A 23851-nucleotide genomic window follows, 5' to 3' on the forward strand; every position below is an offset into this window, starting at 1 on the left:
TGGCCATTGCAGTATAATGTTAGGAGAGACAAATACGGTTCAACAGTCATATTCAGGAATTTTAAAGGTCAGGTAACATGTCAACATCCTGAAATACAGTGGAAATATATGGAAATTATCATTCATGAGGATGCTATTTGCATGCAAATATCACATTCCTCTTCTTTGAGGAAATGGGAAGGAATTTATCCATCAGGAGTATTTGCCTTCCTGCTTCAAATATAGGGCTTTTTTTGAGCTCTGAGTCAGCAGGATGTGACCCATTCCCACAATTCCATCCTTGCCCCTTCTGCCTAACAAGACTATCAATTAGCTGATAACCTGTTGGAATAGCAAATCATTACTTTGTCTCCTGCTGGCTCTGCTTGAGGGAAAAATGAGGATAAGATTTTGGTTGTGAAATGCTGAATTACCTGGTTTTCTAATCTCATGATTAGCCCTTGTGTATTCAAACCAAAGATGTGGGTGCTGTTTAAGAAATATTTAATGAAGTAGACATTGTAATATATCCTTAATGTTGTTTTATAAGGATTGCTGTTGTAGAACCAAAATGCTCAGCCTAGTGATCTTAGGCCTGTTTCTGCTATGCTGAATGTGATTAGCTTCTTACTTCTTAGTTAAAATTGTGATTATTGTTTAGAAATATCTAAGAATGGAAGTGCACAGCAGGGTGCTGCACTGATGTAGTTACTCTTGGTACTTCTTTCTAAACATCAACTTCTATGTGATTCAAACTTTAACAAGATTTTTATGTCTATGTATTTGGTTTTATTATTAAAACACTAAGTATGTCCTGTAACAATGCACTAGCTTTTGGTTTAAATGCTATATAGTAGTTTATCAGATAACGATAGAATAACTTAATGTAGCTAAATACATATTTTAAAAAATACTGGTTTATTAATTGTTCCTTGGAGCTATTATATTTTCACTTCCTCAGTCCCAGGTATGCCTGAGCAGTGGGGCACTGACCTGACCTGTTGTTCTATTATGAATTCAGGTCCCATCACAGCTATTCTGATTTATACCACTGCTGAAGTTCAGTTAACACTTTGACCATTTATATGTCATTTAGTGATTTTTTTCCGTGTAGTTTTTAAGTCCTTGAAAATGTTGACAGTTGTCTTTCTTTAAATAGTGGAATTCTAAATGTTTTCTGCCAGTCCTCTTCTTCCAAGTTAGACTTCCCCTGAATACATTTGTGAAAGCTGATTTTTCTATGATGGAACACGAGGGCAGTATTTATGTTGATTTTATTTCATTCTATTTATGATTTATTTGACACAGTTTGTCTTTTTATCGGCATAAATTAATTCCTTGCATTTTATATCATTGATTTTGCCTGGATTATCTCAAGCTAGACTCGGCAGGAAATGCTGTGTTTGACAAGAGCTTTAAGATGCTAAAGTTACAGGCTGTATCAGACCTGTATTTTCGGCAAAACAAAACAGACATAATAATGAAACAACCCAATAACCCCTTTAGTGTTACCCTGCATTCCTAACTTAAACCATAGCATAAAGCCATTGCTATTTCTCTGTTTTCTTTTGTAACAGTTTATCATATCACTAATCTCATTTACACCATTCCTCTGATATGTGCTACCAGGGGTTATCTTCTAAGTGTAAATCTGGCTTTTGGAAATAGTCCAGAATATGTCAAAGTGTGGTTTATGTCATTGTATAAACATGCTGGTCAAGCTTACATCAGTATAAACACAGTGAATTGAAATTTTGAGCCACTGTTGTTTGTCTATTTCCAATAGCTATTTTCTCTTTCCACACTTTTTTATGATAGTTGACCTGCTTATCTTGTGTTCTTTTCTCTGATTTGTATGCTCTTTCTCTTTTTCCATCCAACTGTTACAGTGCTGTATGCATTTCCTGACAGCCAATTAATTGGCTGTCTCCTCACTCAGCCAAGAATAGAGGTAGCAGTTCTACATGAGCCCCTCATGTCCATTGATGTGCACAGCAGACATCCTAAGAATGGGGACACATTTCCCAGGTCTTGTGGCTGCATGCTGTTCACATCAATTTCCCATTAAAAGGTAATTTAAAGGTATAGCCCCAGGCAGACTCAGGAGAGAGCTATAAAAAGAGTTTAATTAACAGTTCAGAATAATATAATCTAAGGTTGAATAGCCTGTAACCCGTTCATTTTTTTGTTCACACTTGTCATTTCCTTTACTAGCAGATTAGAGGAGATTTCCTTGTTTGGTAAAGAATGCAATGAAATAAGTCTTTGAAGAAGCCTTATTGTATGTGTCTTGGAGCTAGATCACTGCATTATCATGAGCTTTAAACCTGCTAGTACTCATCTTCTGGTCAACATATTTTAAGGAAAGAAATGCAAGTCATCTCACAGTTGAGCTCGCATGATTTTTGAAAGGTAGTGAACCTTTCAGCCATTCAAACACACATTTACCCCAACTTGTTCTTAAATAATCTAAAGTAACTATTTTTATATAGAGAAATGGTAGAAAGTTGTGCTAGAGTAGATATGGGAGGCTTTGTATCCAAAACCAAGTATCATTACCTTCTTCCCTCGTTGGATGTGTTTTTGGAGAACTTACTTTGTGGAGACTTTGTTTCTTGCTTTCCCGCCCCCCCCCCCCCTTTTTTTTTTTTAATTGGTTTTTTTTGGTGTTTGGGATCTTTTATTTTCCCTCCATCACACATCCTCCTGTGTTTTTGCATAGTGTATGTTTCTGCACAAATCCAGCCTGGCTGAATATAGCAGGATATGTTACTTTCATGACTCCTAAAAGCCTTTCTGTCACTTTGGCCTGACCTTTTCCTGGTAAAATTTATTACCTAAAAGAAGGAGGAAAAAAAGACATTTTAAGGAGATCTAAAGTACCCTCTTCCTTGAGGGTTAAAGATATAAAGTACTTATTGTCATTTAACCATCCACCCATCTAATTCATTCTAAAATAGCAGCTACATGTGCAACAATTTGTGGACATGACATATCCTGTATGCTTGGTATGTAAGAGCTAGAAGTCTGACAATTTTATTCTCCTGGCGAAAGCTGTCTTGCTTTCTTAGATCTGTTTCCTTTTCTCTATTGGTGGAAAACATGTAGATTTCTTTAAAACTTTTGGGGTTTACCTGGATCACCTTTGAGGAAGAGTGGAAGCAGTAACTGAACTTTTGCTTTGTCCTAGCATGTGAAATTATTCACTAGCTAAATATGGCTGTGCTGGGACATATTGTGCACAAGTCATATAGGCCTGGTGTTTCAAGTATTGTATTTGTTTTGATTGCAAAGAAAATGAGAGGAGGCATAGTTTGATCTTCACTCTTTTGTGTGCCAGATTTTTAAGTATGTTATGACAGTTAGGAGAAAAAAATAAAGAAGCAAAACATTAATCTTTTTGTAAGATTGACAGAAAGATCCCTTTAAGAAGTGCTTGAAGTGACTACCTCAGTGAAAATTGTTGTGGAGCTAAATCAGCTTTTGCAGTATCTAATTAACAGTGCCACAACATCCAGATAGTTAATTACTGTTCTGCTTCTCCCTCTAGTTGCTGTGTCAGGCTCAAAAGTTAACATGCACCTTCACAGTATACATCAAATCTGTTAATTTTCATCATGCTCTAAAAATAGAAAGCTGTAGTGGTGACCAAAATAAATTTTAACCATAGCCATTCTGAAAGCTTAGTAAGGTAATATGGGTCTATTTCAAACATGCAGTGGGTTTATGATTGTAAATGTAGAAGGTGTGGGAGGCTTCTGTCTTGTAGAGCTGAGACTAAAAGCAACTTTTTTCAAACAAGACTGAAAAATTTCAATGGTGCTGACAATAAGGAATTACTGAAGTGAGCCAAGCCCAAGCAGGCTTGATCTTCAGTGCCAGGAAACTTTGACTTCAGGGGTCTCCTGCTCATGACTTATAGGCAGTGGGTGAAGGAAATTAAAATAATTTAAAATATAGCTGTGTTTCTCTGCTGTAGTGTAGACATGCTGTCTCATGCAAGTAGTCACTGTGGAATCTAGTTTTTGGGGTTTTTTTCTCTTTTGTTTTTTTGTCTACCCCCACCCCTTCCAGTCTCAGTACAGAATTTCTGATCTATATCAGTCCTATACAGCAGACCCTGTATATTCCTTTGCACATTGTTTCCGTATGGAGATGAGAGCACTACAGTAAAAATGGAATTTACTGTCTTGTTTGCGTAGTCCCTCACTGCAGGAAGGACTCTGCTGAGGAAGAGGTGTAGTGCTCAGCTTGTACCTGTGCTGAAGCACACTGGAGGTGATGAGAGCGTGATTGGGCCCATCAGCAGCTGCAGGTTTTGTGTAGCTTTTGGTTTGCTCACAAAAGTTGCTGACCTATACACGCAGCACTTAAGCTACTCACAAAGCAGGTCTGGCTAGTGTATGCAGTCATTTGGAAACAAATAGCTGCTTATCTGTAGTAAATATCTGCTCTAAGAGGAAAGAGGACAAAGCAGACCGAGTCTCTCCTGTGATGTAGACTTGAGGACTTGATAGGTGAAGATGAAAAGGAAAAGACAGGAAGCTTCTCACTGGGTTGCATAGCAGAAATCACTGTGTAGATGTAACTCGTACAGGCCTGAAACTACCAATTTTCAAGGATGACAGTAAGATACATCTCTGTCAAACTGTCACTGTCTTACTTTAGGATCTCCATCTTGTATTACTGCAGGAACAAATCTATCCTTTGGCCAGGACTATATTGAAGTTGTATTACCTGCTGAGAGGAACATTTGACAACTTGTCCCCGAGAGCCATTGCAAGGTGATCCTGAATTTGGGATGTGTCTTGAAGTTGGCCCGGTTGGCAGGGACAGTGAATTTTCTGAGAAAACATCACTGAATAACTAATAATATCTGACACTTCTCAGCCTTTCTGCATGGCAGAAAGACAGTGCATTCAAGAGCTTGTTAACCAAAGATGCAAAGATGACTGGAGAACAAGAAAACAAGACGTTCTGCCTGTCCTAGAATACTGGAAATTTGCATATTCTGGAAACTGAGTTTAGACAAGAGTAGGCAATCCCAGTACCTTAATTATTATGGTTTGAGTTAGAATTTCCAAATCCTGTAGAGTACAGAGGGGATCAAATCATTCCCTTCTTTAGCCAGAATTGGTAAAACTAGCAACAAGGGTAACCTGCACTCGAAGTAAGGACTGAAGAAGAGTGAGTTCAAAGCAGCACCAAAATATTCAGAGAAGGTGTGACCCAGACCTAAACAGAATTGAATCTGTTAAGAGCTAGCGAGTGAGCCTGCAGGTGCACAAACTGTTCAGTGGTGGAATGGGCCAAACTGTCTCACTGAACATCTTTTGACGGATAGCCTTAAGTGCTACAACTGCAATCAGGAGAAAATCAGCACATTGCAGTTTTGAAATCTATTTGCAGTGTGTTTTCATTTTGCCAGCTGTTCTATCCTTACTTCATAGTATCTTCAAAAGTTTTAATTATTCTGGCCCATAATTATAATTATGTTTGTGTGGCTAAATGCAAGTGTGTTGTATCTAATGTCAGAGATAATTGCTGGCTGCCTCAAGAGACTTGATAGATTCATTACTTCTACATATGGTAGGAAGAAAAACTGTCAGATTTTATTTAAGCTTTGAAGAGCCTTTAAAAAGGGTTATAAATTGTCGCAGAAAGAGCATCAGTTTTCCAAACAAGGTCCCACGCATTGCTACATTAATGTAGGGTATTTAAATCGATGCATCTCTTCTATCTGTCTTAAGAAAAATAGACTGGAAGCAAAATATAAAGGATTTGTAGCTGTCTTCCTGATGCTCATAGATCTTCCAAAATGAAAGCATTTTATGCTGGACTCTGTCATTTTGAATATCTGTATGAGATCTGTTAAATATACTGACATATTTTCTAAGCCAAATCTGTGATGCATCTGATGCTATCGCTTACTAGGAATGTGGCTAGTTCAGCAAACATCATAAAGTGACATGTTCAATTTGACATCTTATTTTATCTGTTTTATTATTTTTCCAGTGTGATTGCACTTAATGGCCTTATTGAGTTTAAAGTTGTATCATATGAATACAGATGAGAAAAGTTCCTGTCTCAGAAAAATAACTGAAGCTCTTGCAAGAATGTAACAGCAATTTAGGTTGGTCTCACTGTTATCTCCATTGTCACAATCTGCTCCTTTCATTGCCACACATTTCGTACTCATATTTGACAGTTGTTTTTTCTCCTGCATTTCACCACACTGAGCCAGGGAAGCACAGATCCAAGTAAGCAGTAGCTGTTCTGCTTAGCCTGCTGTGGAGCCACAGCCTAGAGAGGCTAGTTAGCCCTTGTGTCAAATTCAGAATGACATTCCCTTGGAGAAGAGTTGGATGATGATGCACAATTGTCTCTTTTTTTTTCACCATGTAATGCAAAAGAATCTGGTTTTCCACAGAAAGCCTATGCATAAAAGAGGTTCTTTGTGTCTTATCTGTAGTAAGTCATTCAGAAACTGGAAATGAAAAATGGGGAAGATACAGCAACAAGGTTCAGAGCTTTTCTGGTTTTGAAGTCTTTCCTTGCAGTCAGTCAAGCACCACACAAATGGATTACTTACATATGAGTTTTATATAAAAGTAAATGTAAAAGCACATAAGGTTACTATGCAGAATAATCTTATGAAGTAGTGAAAGCAGTTGTGAAATTTTCTTCCAAATCTGAGACACCTGAGAAAGAGGGATACTCTGCAGAATGACATGGCAAAGCAATTTGTTTATGTTGTGATATATTGTGCATAATCATAAAAATATTCATAGAATTTTGTTTAGAAGCAAAAGTATTGTTTGTTGTTGTGCAAGCCTCCCTTCCTTGGAGAGAATTTATGTTGGTTCTTTAGTCCTCAGCTTTGTTATTTAAAACATTTTTGTGCATTCTGCACATTACTCAGCTTCTCTATGCTGCAGTTGTTTCTGGTACTCTGGGAGGAGAGGTTTTGAGGCCAATAACTTAGAGATTTTTTGGATGCCAAATGGAAAGTGAAATTTATCTCAGTAGTGTCTGAGCTGTAGGAATTAGCTTGCAAGGTTAACAGTGAAATAAAAAATGAGGTTTGGTGGTTTTTTTATTGTTGGTGATTTATTTGTGGTAATAACCTCTGTCATATAACTAATGATTTTACAAGTGTTCAAGGAGGACGCTCTTTGCTCTAGGGAACACAGAACATAAGGAAAACTGGGCAAGGGAGCAAGGGGACAGGGACAGGCAATTTAAAGCTTTGACTGTGATGACAAGAAGCTTAAATTTGATGTGATAGAAATGGAAAGCTTCAAAGAGGGAGTTACTTGACATGATCAATTTGACAGGTGAGGAAGATGGCTATTGCAGCTGTGTTTTGCATGAATGAGGGGAATCTTTTGACAAGTCAAGGAAGAGGACTTATATATTCTTAAGGGTTAATAAGGGTCTGAGTAATAGACTTGTCCGTAGGAAGCACAAACAGGGTCTTGGGGATGCTAAGAATGAGGTAGCTGTAGAATTGGAGCACCTCAGCTGTGTTGTAGAGGAAAGAGTGAAGTGATAATTAGCTCTGAGGTTGTAAGTATCCATGATGGTGAGAATCAGTTCATTTGTCATCTTGCACAAAGTGGAAAAGCATAACAAGGTGTTATAGGGGAAAGATGTGGCTATTGTTGCTGCAGTATTGTACAATATCCATGCACTTTGTTAGTGGACATTGAAAAATCTAACTGGAAATTCAATGTCATTCCCTTCAGTTTTCCATGCAATAGGACAAAGGCACAAGACAAATTTTCCACTGTGTGAAGTCTGTCAACAGTGCAGAGCAGAGCTACTGCAAAAAATACAGGAGTAGTTTAGACAAAGAAAATTCAATTCACCATGAACTGGGTTAAAAACTGCTCGAAGCAAAGTCACAATAATTTTACTGACAGGAAAAAGTTCATTTCAGGTCTCTGAAGACAGTGAGATGCAGAGAAGCTGTGTTCATCTGAAACATAGCCTCCTTGGCTGAAAATCTGACTCAAAGTCAAGCAAAATAATTTTAGTACCTCATGTCAAGTTCAAAATATTTCAGTTGTCTTTCACATGCAGCCAGAACCACCCTTGTTTGAGCAGCAAAGATCTAACCAAGTACAGAGAACTGATACAAATCACAGCAGCATAGTAATTTGAAACATTATTTTTCCTTGTTGGTAGTAGATGAACTTTTTAGGGGATTTTGTTTTTTTGTTTCAATGTGGGTAATCAAGGCTTAGGGAGAATTTCTTGGCAGCATCCTAATAGATTACTGGGATTTAGAGCCACAGCTTGCTCTTATCAGGAGAGTTTTCTAACCAAATTACTTCGGAAGGGCGGTCTTTGGGCAAACATCTAATTATGTGGCAGCACCTATGGAAAAGATGTCCTTTTCACGACTATGTTTCTCAGTTCTTAGCTTCTCTGAAGTTTGAGGGACTGTTTCTTCTTCATAATGTCAGAGGAGTATTTAAAATTATGAAGTGTTTGTGCTCTCTAGATTTAAAAAAATAAATTTTTGCTTGCTTGCAAGATATGAAGTCTGTGACAAAAATTATTCTGTTGCAGGCTAATTATGCAGGTTACTTTAAAAATAGTTCTAAAAATCTTTCTAAAATCAATTAACAGTCAGATGGCACTTACAGATACTATAATTTTGTTTCCCATAAAGGAATAGATGGAAAGCCAAGCCCAAATTCTTTTAACCAGGGTCACTGCATAAGAAATAATTATGGTCTGCCACCCTGTATTTTTTGTGATTCTTCTCCTAGCCTTGAGCTTTACAAAGCATGTTTATTTTAGCTTCATTTTATGTTACCATCTGAATAACATGGTTGCCGAATGTTAGACTTGAGTAAAATATGCTCTCTTCTGCTATGGGTTTTCACACAGGCTTTTAATTCCTCCTGTTACTGCAGAGTACTGCTTGTTTCTTAGCTCTTGTAGTGAAATGTGCTGCAGTTCTCTCTGGCTGTGTTGGATATTTATGGAATGCTGCTCTAGGAAGTAGAAAAGTTTGCATTATTCTACAAACACAAGCCCTAAGGTAATGTAAGAAGCAAGATAGCCCTGCTAATGCTGTAATGACACAAGTGTTGATTTCCCATTGCACTTGTTCACGGTGGCCAGAACATCCTAGTTTTCTTTACAGGAGCAAGTGGACATGGGACAGGACTAACAGAAAATGTTCTTTAAGACAGGGAGGAAAGAGAGATTGTTTCATCAATGTGATGGAAATCACGGCCTTCCTGGGAGTCAGTGGCAATTACTGCAAAAATTATTGGTGGGCAGGAGCTGTATTGACTTATGAATATGAACATGTTTTGTTGTATTTTTATTTTGATGTGGTTATAGATACTTTGCCACCATCCATCAACTAGGTTTTAAGGGGAAATAGAGCTTAAAACATTTGTGCAGATACATTGTGTTTTCATTGCAAGAATAATGTAGTTTTGTAGATGCTCCCCTGTGTTGGTCATTTCTTTACTTCAAAACTTGCAGAGTGAAATTTTTAAGTATTAACTCCCTTGTTCTTTTGTTATCTCCATGTTGCTGCCTGATTGCATAATCCAGCTTTCAGTTTACAAGGTCTTTTTACCCAGTGGCAGTGCCTTTGTGGGATCCTTTTCCATGCATATGTCTTGGAAAAGACAACATGGGAAGGGAAAATGCATAAGGGGATGCCTGAATGTTCAGAATAAAATAAATATTTATCTGTCACAGTAAGTCATATTCTGTTTATTTATATATTTTGAACTTCTTTTTGCAAAGTAATTGTAATTTGCAGAGGTTTTAACCATGGAAAAGAAAACATTCAAAACACAGACTGTAACAGAGCTATGTAGCATAAAGGCTTTTCTGCAATAGGAAAGATATTATTATCGTGCAAGAGGAAAGCCCTTTGTATTTTAACTTCTCTGTCTCCAAGAGTTAGTGCTGTAAAGTGTATGTATATTAAAACAGACTTTGGATATGTGTAAAACAGATACCCCAATTATTCCATACAAGAAAGTCTGTCTCCCAAGTATCACATCTTTGTTTTCCATAACAAATTCTAAAATTATTTATATGTTTTGATAAACACTTGGCACCTTCTCCTCTGTGTCCAAACTAGTATTATTTGGATGTACTCAAGACACTGTAGTAAAGAGAGACTTTGCAAGAAAAGAATTTACTTGTGATTTGTCAGTTCCATATTCTTATTTAGTAGTAAAATTGAAGCCAAAAAAATGTATAGCAGATGCATCATTTGGAAAATGTACACTTGAATGTAATAAACTACTAATATAGTAGTTATTAATAAGTCCATTTAAATGTAAAATTTTCAGAAAAAAACTTTAAAATTTTTAGAAAAAAATTATTAATAAAGACAGACATTCAAGCAAACTTGTATACCTTGTTTTTTTTTTCTGATGAACATGGTTTTCAAAAAGGTTTATATATTCTTGGAAGAGGAGTTTAGCCGTATATGTTGAGGAGATATTATTTAGAGGGCTTTGTCCCAAATTCTCTAAGACACATCATGTGCTACCCTCTAAGTAATAGAACTGACTTTTGAGAACTCAGAGTAGCAAAAGATTATCTATTTGTGAGCTTCCAGAGATTTAAATAAAACTGATCATTTTTTTTTAAATTTTGATTTCACATCAGATAAATGTTAACAAAATCTTTATTAGTTAAAAAAAGAAACCCCCAATTTTTTATTTGGAGGCACAAAAAAAAGGCATATGGATATGTTGGTAAAACATATGGAGACCCTTATGTAAAGACAAAACAAAAGCAAAATAAAGTTACTGACTGGCCCCCCGAGGTGCAGCACATAAGCACATTTGGTGGAATGTTGCCAATTCTCTTTTCTTCTGAAGAACAAAACTCCCTTTATATCCTAAACAAGTAAAAATAACACAGACAGTATACATCTGGTAGCAGCACGCTACTTGAATCTGTTTTTATACCAGTTATTTTCGCTCAGTGCTCAGAAAGTAGTGACCTTGGGTTCATACCAATTAAAATGTTAGAGTAGTTGGTTTATTCCACACAAATGCAATGAACTTTTTTTCTTAGGTTGGGCATCAACCATATAAAAAAAAAATCGTTGCTGTGGGAACCTCCTTTCTGTTAACAAAGATCTTTACCCTGAACTGATGTTTTCCCACTGTGTTAATTATATTTGGAAATAGACCGTTCACTGACAGAGTCCAGAAAGAGAGTCTAATGCACTTGAAATTTTAAGCAAATCTTTGGTAAATTTTGCTTCTTTAGTATGGTTCATATCTTTTGTCTTCATTTATGGCAGCTATTTAGATATACCAGCTGTTTTAAGTTAAACATGTACTTAAAAAAATTGCAACATCTTTTGCTGAACAGAGTGCCTATTAATAGCTTGCTCTAAATGTATTTAGATCAACCTCTGGGATCTGCTATAACTGACACACACTGTCATTACTAAATTCAACATGCCAGAACTGTTATGGAATATCCCTACACCCATAATACATGTTCACACTCTTTTCATGTTCTCATAAGCAGGGCCAACATGGCTGTAGGCAGACAGCCTGTTAGAAACAGTCTTCAGTGTGTGCTGACTCCTGACCTGTGGCAGGAAATTGTTAGGGAACACAATGGTCATCACAGCCCAAAAGCATATTCTAGTGATTTAGTCATAGAGAACACTAAGGCCTAGTACCCAGGAATATTCTATGGCACAGGATAAAATGTACTACTGTAGGTGTAACCAAGGAGTACTTCTACCAAGTTGTTTCTAGGCTACTGCTGTCTCTCTATTCTGAGTTATTTTTAGAGACTGTTGCTCAGATAATAGATAATACTTATCTATTATCTTAATATGTTTGGATAAAGATACCTCCTCATTGAGAGTTGCCTCTTTTCAGAGCATGTACATAGACATGTGATACTCATGTATCACTGTGCACACTGTTAACCTCAATGGAGGTTTTGAACTATGAGAGCTTTCCAACATTGTTTTTTATCAGATAGCTAATGGATTGTGCTGAAATTTTTTGAAGGACTCAGATTACTCAGCAACAATCAATAAAGATGAGTAGAAAAGTTCAGGTTCTTTTGAAAATAAGTCTCCATTTTTATGCTTTTTATTATGTCCTTAAAATTATTAATTTAAAAAGCCCCATAACAATTGTTGTTGCATAATAATAGTTTATTTCTTGCAAAAGGGAGTCAGAGCTCCTGATGTGTAGCTGAGTTTATGTTCTGATATGTGGAAAATACATTTAAGAAAGCTGAAGAGTTGCCATATTCTTTAAGACAGACATAATATCTTAAAATATATCTTCAAATTACAGACCACTGTGAAGTAGGAGAATGAAGGGACAGGACAAGGGGGAAGAGAAAAGGATATTAAACCCTCAAGGTGGATTAGATACCAGAAACAATATCAGAGTTGTAGCTAAGAAAAAACAGTTTCTGCAAGGGCATCGAGACAGGACTTCCAGCGCACCATTCCTACATCATCCGTAAATGGATTTAAAGCACACCTTTGTCTCAGTCCTGCCCAGCCTAGCGCATGAGACAGGCTCCTGGGTCCAGCTTCTCTCAAACTAGGATGACATCCTGCAGGCTGGAAGGGTGGCACTGGCCTTTTTTTCAGTCTGTGACCCCTCACACCAGTGTGAGAAGCTCACACATCTCCCTCTGACCCCGGAGATTGCTGCACTCTGCTGCAGCCCTGTGTGCTTCCTTGTGCAGCCCTGTGTTGAAGCCACCCCTGCTAGGAGGTTTCTTGTTTTCACCCCACCATGTTTGGAGAGGACTTGCACTGCCCATCTCCTCTTAGGTGGCCAGAAATAGTTGCTGTGCACACCTCTATTGTGTGGGCCCTTGAAAAAGAGGCGATTAGTCTCAGCCTGTAACATGTCTCAACTTTTTGTGGGGTTTCCACTTTGGTTTTGGAGATCTGTAGGTTATAGTGTTAAGCATAATTCATTAGAAAGGTCGTTTACCATCCATAAGAGTGTCCAGCTGTTAGTGTGAAACAGACAAGCAATGCTTGGCCCCAAGCCATGACTGAGAAGCAGTTGGGCAACCTATGCTACATGTCATAATTTGTTTTGCTATTTTTTGGATGTAATTCCTCTGATACAAACATTTTATCTTCTGTTCCCACCTTAGCTTTTTAAATGGCAATAGAATTTAAATTGAGAATGGTTTCTGGACAGGCTTAGCATTCCCTAAATTCTAAATGCATTTCTGCTGTTTACTTTAAATGGGGTAGAAAAATGTCTCAAAATGCCATGCCCCATTTTATGTCAGTCATCTTAGCAATCTGCTGTGATTAGATTCAAAATTCTTATGTTATATTTACTTCTATTGCCTATCAGTTGCACCAAGTGGAATTGCATATTTTTTGCCCTGTGGGTGTTCTTGAACGTCAGACTGATGGAAACAAATGTAAAATATATTTTCTTAGAAGGTTGTATTAAAAAACTCCAAAATGAAATGCTGATAACACAGTTGTGGTCTTGAGAGTGAAGTTCTCCTGCAGACAGAGCAATTTCTTCATTTTTCCCCACCCCTGATTTGATTGTGTTGATAAAAATTAGTTATAATCCTGTATTAGTGAGATTAAACTAGTTTGGGGAGCTTATGCATAGTGTCCCTGCAAGGCACATCTTTTCACATGGCTTTGCAATCCCATGGAGCAAGATTTGAGGTGGAGACCAGGATGAGCAGAAGGAGATCAAGAAAATTGGTAGGTCTGTTCCCACACAGATCCCAGACAGACTTTAGGCATGGGAAAAACCAAGGAGCTGCTGCTCTGCAACACAGTTAAGGAAGGAAGGTAGCTTTACTCTTGCTTTATTACTATCAAATGTTTCTGCTAATAAATGTTTTTGTGCCATGACAGTATAAATATGCTGCATTATTAAAAGGCACATAAGAGAAGAACAGAGGATCTGGAAATTACAAGACTGTCTGTGCGTGAAGGCAATTTTCCAGAAGAGTTACATTGCTAATACATTTAAATCTTTCTAATATGATGCTGAATTTTATTTTTTGAAACTTCTGCCAATTCAAATTATTACAATGATATGATAAAATAATGAAGACTTTTTCAGTGCTGTAAATTATCCAAGCAGTAGGTAGTAACAGTGTTTCCTCTATAGTTAAATTGTTTCTTTTAAGGCTTTACCCACCATGGTTTTATCATGGGTTAATGAACAAAACCTTCCTATTTCGGAAGCAGAAGATGGCTGCATCAATTTGAAGGCACATGCTGTCAGAGTATATAGCTTCTTCTGCTGAACACTTAGAAACTTTCTCCAAGTCCCTATCTACTGACCCAAATCCTTGTTTTGAACTTTTCCTTATGGTCCTATAATACTGGTAGTTTACAGTGTTACTGCTTTCTTTGGGCTCAGTGGCATATGGTGGTGAAGGCTCTTTGCTTGTTAGTCCTCTGAGACAGCAGGTACTTTAGCAATTTGGCTGTGTTACAACCCCAAAATATTTCTGGTTCCTCAAAGATGTTCCAGTTGTGCAAGCACCATCTGCAGAATTTAACCTTTCTTATGGGAGTAGAATATTACTATTTAGGCCATAGCTGATACATTCCAGATATGGTGAGTCTTTCTCTAACAGATGGATAAATTAGCCAAAATTATGAATACACTTGTGCATATAAAGTTTATAAGAATATTTGGTTCTACAAACACTCCTCAGACGACTTCCCAGTCTCCTGAATATGACCAACAGGTATCAGTTGGGTGGATTTATGAAGTGGAGTTTTAATATTGAAATAAAACATAATAATAGATTGAAGGAAATTGGAAGATGGCAAAAGGGAGCTGTTTGTTGAAGTAGAGTATCAGGGCAATAGCTGACATTGTGCACCCAGCAGCACCACGGTCTGCCAGTATTGCATGTTATACAGAAGAATTTTAAATAACTTGAAATAATTCTCTATAAAAACAGGGTGTTCACTATCAGTTTTAATGAAGTAGAACATCTTGGTTACAACATTTTTTCTCCTTATTTCAATTAACCTTTGTTAATTTGGGGACTTTTGTTGTTTTTTGGTTTTTTGGGTTTTTTTAACATTGGCAGCAATAATAATTACTCCTAATTTAAGGCAAGAAAATGTATCTAATGGGGAAATAGTATTTTAGATATATTAAAAATGTAATCAAATGTGGGGATTTTTATCTTCATATCAAAGAGACAGTAATTTCCATTGGTAAACTGCTTTTGTCATATTAAATAATTTAGAGTATACTTTAGGAATTTTTTTGAGTCTTGAAAATACCATTACTAATTTGAATAATGGTAATAGTACTGGAAGAACAGGCTTCGGATAATATGCTTGTCTTCAAAAATCAGAGGCTCAATTGTAATCAGCATTAAAGTAAGACAATTTTCTGAAGGTGAGCTGTGATAGATCTGTATTGGTGCACATGTGGAAAGTCTGCTAATATCAGTGGGTCACAGACTGTGAGCGGTCTCATGGGTTCTGGTAATTTGAAGTCTTCATCTCCCAGTGTGGTGTTTTTAATTTCCGTTGTTGGGTATATGAGCATGTGCAGAGATGCAAAGGAATGAATATTCAGTGAATAATTTCCTCTCCCTTTCAAGGAAATAGATCTTTTTATCACCAAGTGATTTCTGAATCTCTTTTTTTGTATTAAGATATAGTACATTATTTTTTTGCTTTTCAGAAAAATTCAGACATAAGCCCTAATTTTAAAGTGTCGCTTTTCAGAATGGAAGTTGCATTTAGCACCTCTGGCTTCCTATGCAACACATTAGGAAGAGATTTGTATATATTTACCAAAATGCACAACATTGTTCAAGACTATTAATCCCAGGCTATCCAAATTATTTTTTAAAGCCAGAATTATTTAATATTCATAAGGCTAGTGATGCCAAATTAAAAAAGTCTTAAGCATAAGAGTAATTTTACAGAGCTAAGATGAGCCAGAACTTAGTCGCCCTAAATGTCCTTAAAAAGCTGGGGACAAGTGTGCTCTGCCTTCCTACCAGCTCCAGCTTTCCAGAGTTGCTGTCCAGGTATTATGAAGCATATCCTTGTGACAGAAAAGTTGTCACATCCTCCAGCTGTGTAGTACTCCCACTCACAAAGCTTCAGCAAGGTGAAGATGATTTTCTAACTTGAAAGAATCTTGGGAGTAAGATTAGTACTAAAATTAATTAAGCTATTTATAGCTCCTTCTTACCACTAACATGATCATGTGTGCATTCTACTCCTCTGACCTTGCAGCTTCACAAGAGGATCTTTTTTTCTTTAGGAATATATGATAAGCCACACATTTGCAAAATTTTGTAAGTATTAGGTTTTTTTGTGAAAAAAATGGTAATGCATAATTTAAAATGAAAGCAATTCGCATTACATAGAAAAATGTCATTATTAGAGAGATGAGAATTATAATTGGTTGTTAGTTTGATGTAGGTTTTAAAAGAAATTATAATAATCTAAGCCATATGGAAATTCATAACCTTCTGCTATAAAACAGCTGCAGTTTTCATAACTAGTAAAAATTATGCATATTTTGTATTTGTCAGATTAACTGCTGGGTTTGGTTTTTGTCAGAGCTTCTTCTGCAAGATACTACACATATAACCAGTTCCGTTTTTTAGAACTCACTTTCTCATTGCTGCTGTTATTTGTTTTTACACCCTTCTCCACTCCCTTATCTCACTGTCATAATTCCTACACAATCTCCAAAGATATTTTTTCACACAGGCTTAAGACTGTTGTTGACATTGGTGGGACTGTGCTGTTAAGAAGGTGATGGAGTGATGCTCCTGGGCCTTTGCAGTAGAGAAGTTATGAAGGATTAAATGTTTGATATTGAAAAGTGTTTCAGTTCTTATTTTTTTAACATTTTTCTGAATCCTTACCTTTCAATGCTTATTCTGTGTCTACACATTTTTTTTGTCTTCTGTGTAATTGACTCTGAGAGGGAGGCTGCTTGTTTAGTAAGGAGTGGTGTTATCCAAACACCAGAACAGCGCTATCATATTTCACTACAGGACACTGATTTTGGAGCACAAATTTTGTACAGCTCTTCCAAGGAACTGATGTTTGTCCTTCAGTTATGTGCAGCATGGAATGAAAGGCTTCTGCACTGACTCTCCATAACCTCAGCCTCCCATGTCCTCTATAAACATCAATGTGCTGTGTCTGCACAGGGTATTACCTCTAGATCGTGTTCAGAAGCTTTGTATGTTATATCATCCTGGGAGAAGTAAGCAGCTGATGCTGAGTAATAAATACCTCGTTCCCACTTTGCAAAGGAGAGAGGTGGGAGTTCTCTGTTTACTTGCCTTCTCTCTCTGCAGCTGCTCCCCTTCTCTTCCATTTCAGACTGGGAAGATGCATCTTCTCAAGTGCTGGTATTATAATACTTGACCAGGGGTTTCAGGTTGCTTCCATTTGTGTCTATTAATTTAGATTAAATTAATTTTGAATTAAGAGTTACTACACAGCCTTTTCAGCCTGCTTGTCTTTAGAAAAACTCCTCAACTCTCTGTAATTATTGTTTTCTACAAGCTTATTATACATTGGTTTAAAATAGAAAATCCATTACTCAGGGAAGAAGAAATCTCCCTATCCCACTTTTATTATAGTTGTTTTTTTTTTTGTACCATCTGGTTTCTTAATAATGATGGGTTGTGGGAAAAGGATGTTTGTATTTACAGCTGTAATGAACTGCATGATCACATGAAGAGTTGGCAAGGTTTTGCTGGGGATAATTCAAGAAGGAGGAAGTGAGATGCAGAACCTAAGTGCCAAACACTGTGTAATTAGAAAATCTGCAGCATATTCTTAAGAACTTCAACCACTCATCTGTCCTGAAGGTTTGTCCTTAAAAGGCCTGATCCAGTGAGATATTGACTGTGATATTTCCAGGGTATGGTTTTCATTGGCATTAGTAGGAACAGAGAGCATATGTCACCTCGCATGAAAATATGCTTAGAGGGATTACTTCCCTCCATGTGAGTGCCAGGTTTGATCCATCACAATTCAGTTTGCCAGATGTGTCCTGGGTCAGATGTCTGTGCTTAGCCAGTTCACCTAGAGGGTGAGTGTCCCATATCACTTCTGTGTACCTTTCTATGCATAGGAGGTTATTTAAACCAGCACAACTAATTCACTGTGGAGATATCCTGTGAGATTTTGTGGTTGAGTCTCTGTTTGTGAAAAGTAATGAGCTATTTACTTTTTGAAAATAAAAAAATTGGTCAGAGGAAAGAAAATATGAAGCTTAATTCTTCTGTAGGAACTTCAGGCTGATGGAATGTTTTATTCAACTCTGTTTAAAAGTGCTCAAAATGTACTTATGTCACCTCATTGATTATCATGACAAAAAATACACAGGAGGACTATTGCTGGAGGCTTAGACAGCACCAGAATGCCTGGCAATTATATTGCCACTTAAAAAAATGGATCTTAAATTCCACTTTTAAACAACATCTTCAGCAAAGTTGCTTGTTAGGATGTGTTCATGTCTGTGTCTGTCTTCCTTCCGCTTCCCTTTCAATGTTGTAATGGAAATGCAGGATGCCTGTGTACAATCTTTCACCTCTGACAGCATGTACTGCATGCTGCACACAGCTGTCATGGTAATGACAAGTCTGGTGCACCAGGATAATTGGGTACTTGAAGAAGATTCATAAGGCAATGTACTGCACTGTACTGTGTTGTGCCCTGGGGCAAGGGGAGGAAGAAGGGAGGGTACCAGGCAGAGTAGGCAGTGTATTTGCGAGAAATGATGATGTAGTAATGTGATTTTGTTTCCTTATGAATTTGTTTCCCTCATGCTCACTCACCCCACAGAATTACATTAAGTTTCAAAGTTGGTTTGTTCTACCAAGGAAATTGGGTTCCGTTTTAAATGTAATGGAATTGAAATATCCCAGAGGAGTGAAGGAGATGAGTGTCGTCACAACACTGTGGCTCTCTGTGAGTAGCTTGGTGTCAAACCACACTGTAATCCCACCATCTGACAGCTCGTTATTAACAAACAAGAACTGACTTTATTACTGTAGACTATAGTTGGCTTATCTGCAAATTAGCATCTTTTCTTCCTTTATGGCAGATTCTGTCTGTTTTTCTGGCATCTGTCGTGAGGTGTTAAAGGGGAGCATATTTTTAGAGTCTAATGTGATAACAATTAACCTTTGATCTCTTTCTGATACATCTCCTTTTTCATTATTGCTGAATTTACTTGTCTTGAAGTGAAGACGAAATGCTTGGGTGGCGATGTATTTATGCACACTGATACTGGTAGTCTGTGTAATGCACAATTAGATATTTTACAGATAACCCATTAAAATTTTTATGATTGTTTCTTTCCAGCAAAAGGAGAGGAAGTGTTGGTCATCAATAGAAGCAGGAACTGCGAATTCAAACCTTGCATCTGAATCACTGATTTGTTTCTGCATCCTTGAACAAGTTATTTAATCTCTTGTTAGGATGAAAATAATAGCCATGGTAGCCATAGCTCACCAGAATGTTGAGAAACATAATTAATTAGTATTTATGTAGCACTTGGGTACCAGTGAATGACTTGTGGCAGAAATGTGAAGTACTACTAGTAATAACAGGTTAGAAAATCAAAAAATGCCAGTATTATTTTGTATGGAGACTTATTTTGAGATAACAAGCAAACAGAATTTTCATTCAAAGGAAAAAAGTCATTAAAAATAAATCTATAACGCAACCTATGCTGCAGATAATATGGATAATGATAGCAGCATAGCACAATACCAGCACTTGTAAACAAGAGCTGACTTGCAGTTAGATAGATGGAGGTCATGTGCCTAAAAGCTTCTCCAGCATCACCAATTTTGACTATTACAGAAAATGAAACATGTGTCAAGGCATCCTTATCTTATTAAGAATAATGGGGTTGACACAAGCCACAGAGGAATGCTGAAAGAAGCACTCCTTAACTGCCTAAGTGGTGAATTAGACTGAGCTTCCTTTTCATACATCTTTACAAACACCTTGTAAGATGAACATTTATTGTTTTGTAGACATCACCCTTTGGAAGTCCAAGTTTTTGGAGACCCTTCAAGGAAACTAATTTGTGAAGCTTTTAGTTTTGCAGTGCCATATTTAATTAAAAAAAAAAAAAGTAATCTAGAAGCAAGCTGTCTTTACATATTCTCTATTTCTGGCTGAGTGTGTGCATGGTCCTCCTCTGAACAGATGCTTGCCTTCATGCCATTTCATTTCTCTCATCAAAAAACCATCTTAGCTTTTTCATTGTGTCCCTGTCCATGTGTGTTTTAACCATCCAAGGATCACAGTGTTGGGACAGGCCAGATCCCACTGGTTTTAAGTGAAACTTTTAGGTGTGATCCTTCCAGGTGCTGCCACTTCCCATTGTCCTCTGTGAGAGATAAGAGTTCTTCATGCCCTCAAAAAGTTTGTGCTGCCATGAAGTATATTGTTATTTGAGTCATTGTGTTAGAAATGTGTAATTTAAATGTGTGTCATTTAAAAAGCAGAATGCAGGTGGAAGTCAGGTACCATTTAGTTGCCGAGTTGCTGTGTTATCTTTGCATTTTGATGACTTCTGATTAAACCATTTTTTTTCTTTAAGTATTGAAGGAGATAACCTTTTACTAGTCTGTGCTTTATGTATCTTACTAGCATTAGTAGCTCCCTTAGGTAACACATAATATGCATGCAAGCCCTAAATACATAAGGCCTTTGATCAACAATGGATTCTCTTGGCAAAATTTTTCTGAGAATGGAATAGAATTTGTTTTCAGTCCTCTGAGACATCCATAACTTGAATTATTTCTTTGAATGTTACTTTGATTGCACTGATGAAGTACAAAGGGTTATTTTTGTAGTAATACCTCTGCAATCTGTAATATTCAATTTATTATTGCTTTAAAATGAGATTATTTTGGCTATACTGTGTGACGTGGTACACCTAGGTCTTCTAAGTTTTGAAGGCACATAATGCAGGAAAATTTCACTTCCCAGCTGATAGTGCCATCTGGATATCTGGAAAGATCTGAAACTGATTTTGGTGGGGGGTTTGTCACTCTGTTTTGGCATTTTGTTTGTGTCTTTTTTTTAAATTCATTGTTCCTTTTTTAAATATAGAAAGATTCAACCTTAGAAACACTTAGAAAAAGATTGTTTTGTTTTTCAATAGGAACATGAATGCTAGCACAAATTAAATGTATTGTATGGAACTTTATTTATGGTGTGTTACAGATAAAAGATCAAAGTAGTAAGGAATTAAATTTGTAGCAAATCTGACACAATTCCCTTAAACTATTCTGTGTGCTGTGAACTAAGAAGCAAGCTTTAGAGAGAATCATGTTTTGTCCTCTGAGGGCTTTTAAGGCTTTTCATTCGTACTCCATTGGCTTTAGTTCACCTTAAAGACTCTTCCATGAAATTGAAAACTCATCTTACTCTATTATTGTAAAGAATGTTAATCTGGGACCTTGATTTTGGGAATTTGCTGAAGTTTAGTGATCATAGCAGGCAGATAACCAAAGTCATTGACAAAAACAGGTGAAGACAGTGGCCTAGATTTCTGTTAAAAATTGCTTGACTGCAGCTCCTGATTCTGATGAAGTTTGTTCTGATCGTCCTTTTGGAGTCTGTTCTGTGTCTGAATTAATTACAATACTTAGTAAAACAGGCCTCTGACCATATTATTTCCTTTAATATACTAGTTGTATTGGGTGATAGAAAAGTGAAGTTTTGGGAGTGCCAGGCAAGACAGTCTGCCTAATCTGTCCCTATTGACCTGCCCAAAAGGCAGGTTGATGCATCTGAGGATTTGACACAGCTTATTTAAAGTAATAAGGCTGAGCCTTGTGAACCCTACAGGACAGGCTGTAGGTGTGATAGCTTTTACATTTTAAATCTCATTTACAGAAAGAGTGCCAGTTCCCCAAATGAATTTAAACATCTCTTTCCTTTGAAGAATGGTTATTTTCGTTGTCATTTATTTGCACCATGTTAAGAAGTCTTTTGAACCTCAGGAAAAGAATATTCCAATTCAATATTACCTAATGGATTAGTTTTGCTTTGCTTTCCATAACTCTTCCTAACTATAAATTTACATGCGAAGAACTAAACTGTAGAAAAAATATATAATTAAAAAATTAATACTTACAAGTGCTTTCACTCACTGCTGTTATTAGCAGTCTTTACTCATTAAAAAAGGTATAAAATACTGTTATTCAAAGGTCTATTTCTCTTATATTTTGGGATGCATTAACCATATGAGCTTTTAACCCTTAGTAGAGTAAATAAAACCACAGTAAAAAATTGTTTACCCAACACAGCCAATAAAACACAAAATACTGTTCAGTAATAGCTTGATGTTTAACATCTGTACAGTTTATACACATAGCAAATTATCTAGAAATAATAATCTGTAATCAATATTTTAATTTTAATACCAAAGAGGATCATGAAATGTTGGGATGAGAGAACCTAGTTTTAAGTGAATACACCTTTTAAGTCCCAATTGATTCATTATTTATTCATCTTTCACCAGTCATCTCATGTTTTTCCTTTCTTTTCTATTGAAGACCATTGTTCCAGCACCCTTTTGTTCAGTGCCTTGAGCTTATATGCAAAACAGTCAGATATTCATGTCAAACCAAATAATTTTACAAATTATAAATATCATGTTTATAATGAAGAGATGCTTCAGTCTTCCTTTGGTTTTGTTATTTTATGTATTAAAAAATCCTAATGATCCTTGTTTCCCTATGTCACAGAAAAGCAGGTGACAAAGGAATTAAGCGTTTGAGGAAAGTACCCTTAAGTTGCAAACAGAGGCCTAGAAATAGGAATATCTTAGGAATATTTGCAGAGACTGTAGGATCCCTTGTAGGGGTCTCTTTTGTTGTGACTTAGGGTCCTTTTCACCTCTTTCAGTTCATCCCCCAAGCAAGGCTGTTAGCAGCATTGGTGGGTGGGAGCTCCATGAAGTCTTTCCTGCTGCTGGTACTTCAAAGTGGAAGTCACATGAGTGGCTCTTTGCCATAATCAACTTGAATAACCTTGAAAATCAGATGGCATTTTTATTGTGGTAACTGCTCCTTGGCTATTTCAGCTCCTGTCCTAGACATGCCAGTCAATCACTGGGTATGTCAATATTGCAAAGTAATGATAAAAGGTGCCTGAGGGGAAGCTCAAAGCAGTGGCTCTGTTATCTTTTGTCATCCTTACCCAGCTCACACACGTTCAGCTGATATCATTGGGAGAGTTGATGTCATTTTGTTGAGACCATTTGGACCAGTATCCAGAAAGTAACAGAACTATAACTGAGGTAGAAAAGTCACTGTCCTGAGGCATTACTTTAAAATTTGATTATGTTTTTAACATGTGTGATATGTTGTGGAGTAGTAGAGAGTTGGACCTCAGGAAGCTAGCTTATTTTTTGGCACAGATTGAGGCCTAATGTGACCAGACTGACAATACTGAAGACACCACTTAAAAAATGGAACACAACAAAGCACCACATAGTTGAAAAACATTATTGGAAATAATGACAGTAAATGTGATTTGCTGGTGGTAAATTGAAATCACTGATTAAATTACATCTTTGGCTAATAAATTCACTGGGGTAAGAGTGCACAGCAAGTGCCAACACAGCACAGCCCTAAGGCATAAATAAAAGATGTCTAATTGATGGTAAAGATAAATCAGAATAGAAGTAAGTGGCTTGTTAATGTGCTTGCACCAAATTCATTACAGCTGGAAAAGCTCCCCCTCTCTTCACACTTGACTGCACAAGGCAAATCTGGTGTCTGTCGCTTCTACCCACCCGGATTTGTTACCTAGCAGTTTCTCTTGCATGTGAGTATCTTTTTC

The 23851-nt window shown here is 36.9% G+C and overlaps 1 protein-coding gene and 1 long non-coding RNA gene across 4 annotated transcripts in view; both read left to right on the top strand.

Annotated features, from left to right (window-relative positions):
* Nucleotides 1-23851, top strand: part of LOC110468846 (SAM and SH3 domain-containing protein 1) — a 526394-nt gene that overhangs the window by 91828 nt on the left and 410715 nt on the right. The gene's annotated exons all lie outside the window — the stretch shown is intronic.
* The window catches only part of LOC146767926 (uncharacterized), a 130033-nt gene that overhangs the window by 67170 nt on the left and 39012 nt on the right, over nt 1-23851 (top strand). The window contains exon 1 of the long non-coding RNA XR_014953811.1: nt 1-23840. This exon is cut by the window's left edge and continues 67170 nt beyond it. This is a non-coding gene — a long non-coding RNA (uncharacterized LOC146767926). The remainder of the gene's footprint in view (nt 23841-23851) is intronic.

Source organism: Lonchura striata, chromosome 3, assembly GCF_050655825.1.
Source record: "Lonchura striata isolate lonStrDom1 chromosome 3, ASM5065582v1, whole genome shotgun sequence".
NCBI classification, from domain to species: domain Eukaryota; kingdom Metazoa; phylum Chordata; class Aves; order Passeriformes; family Estrildidae; genus Lonchura; species Lonchura striata.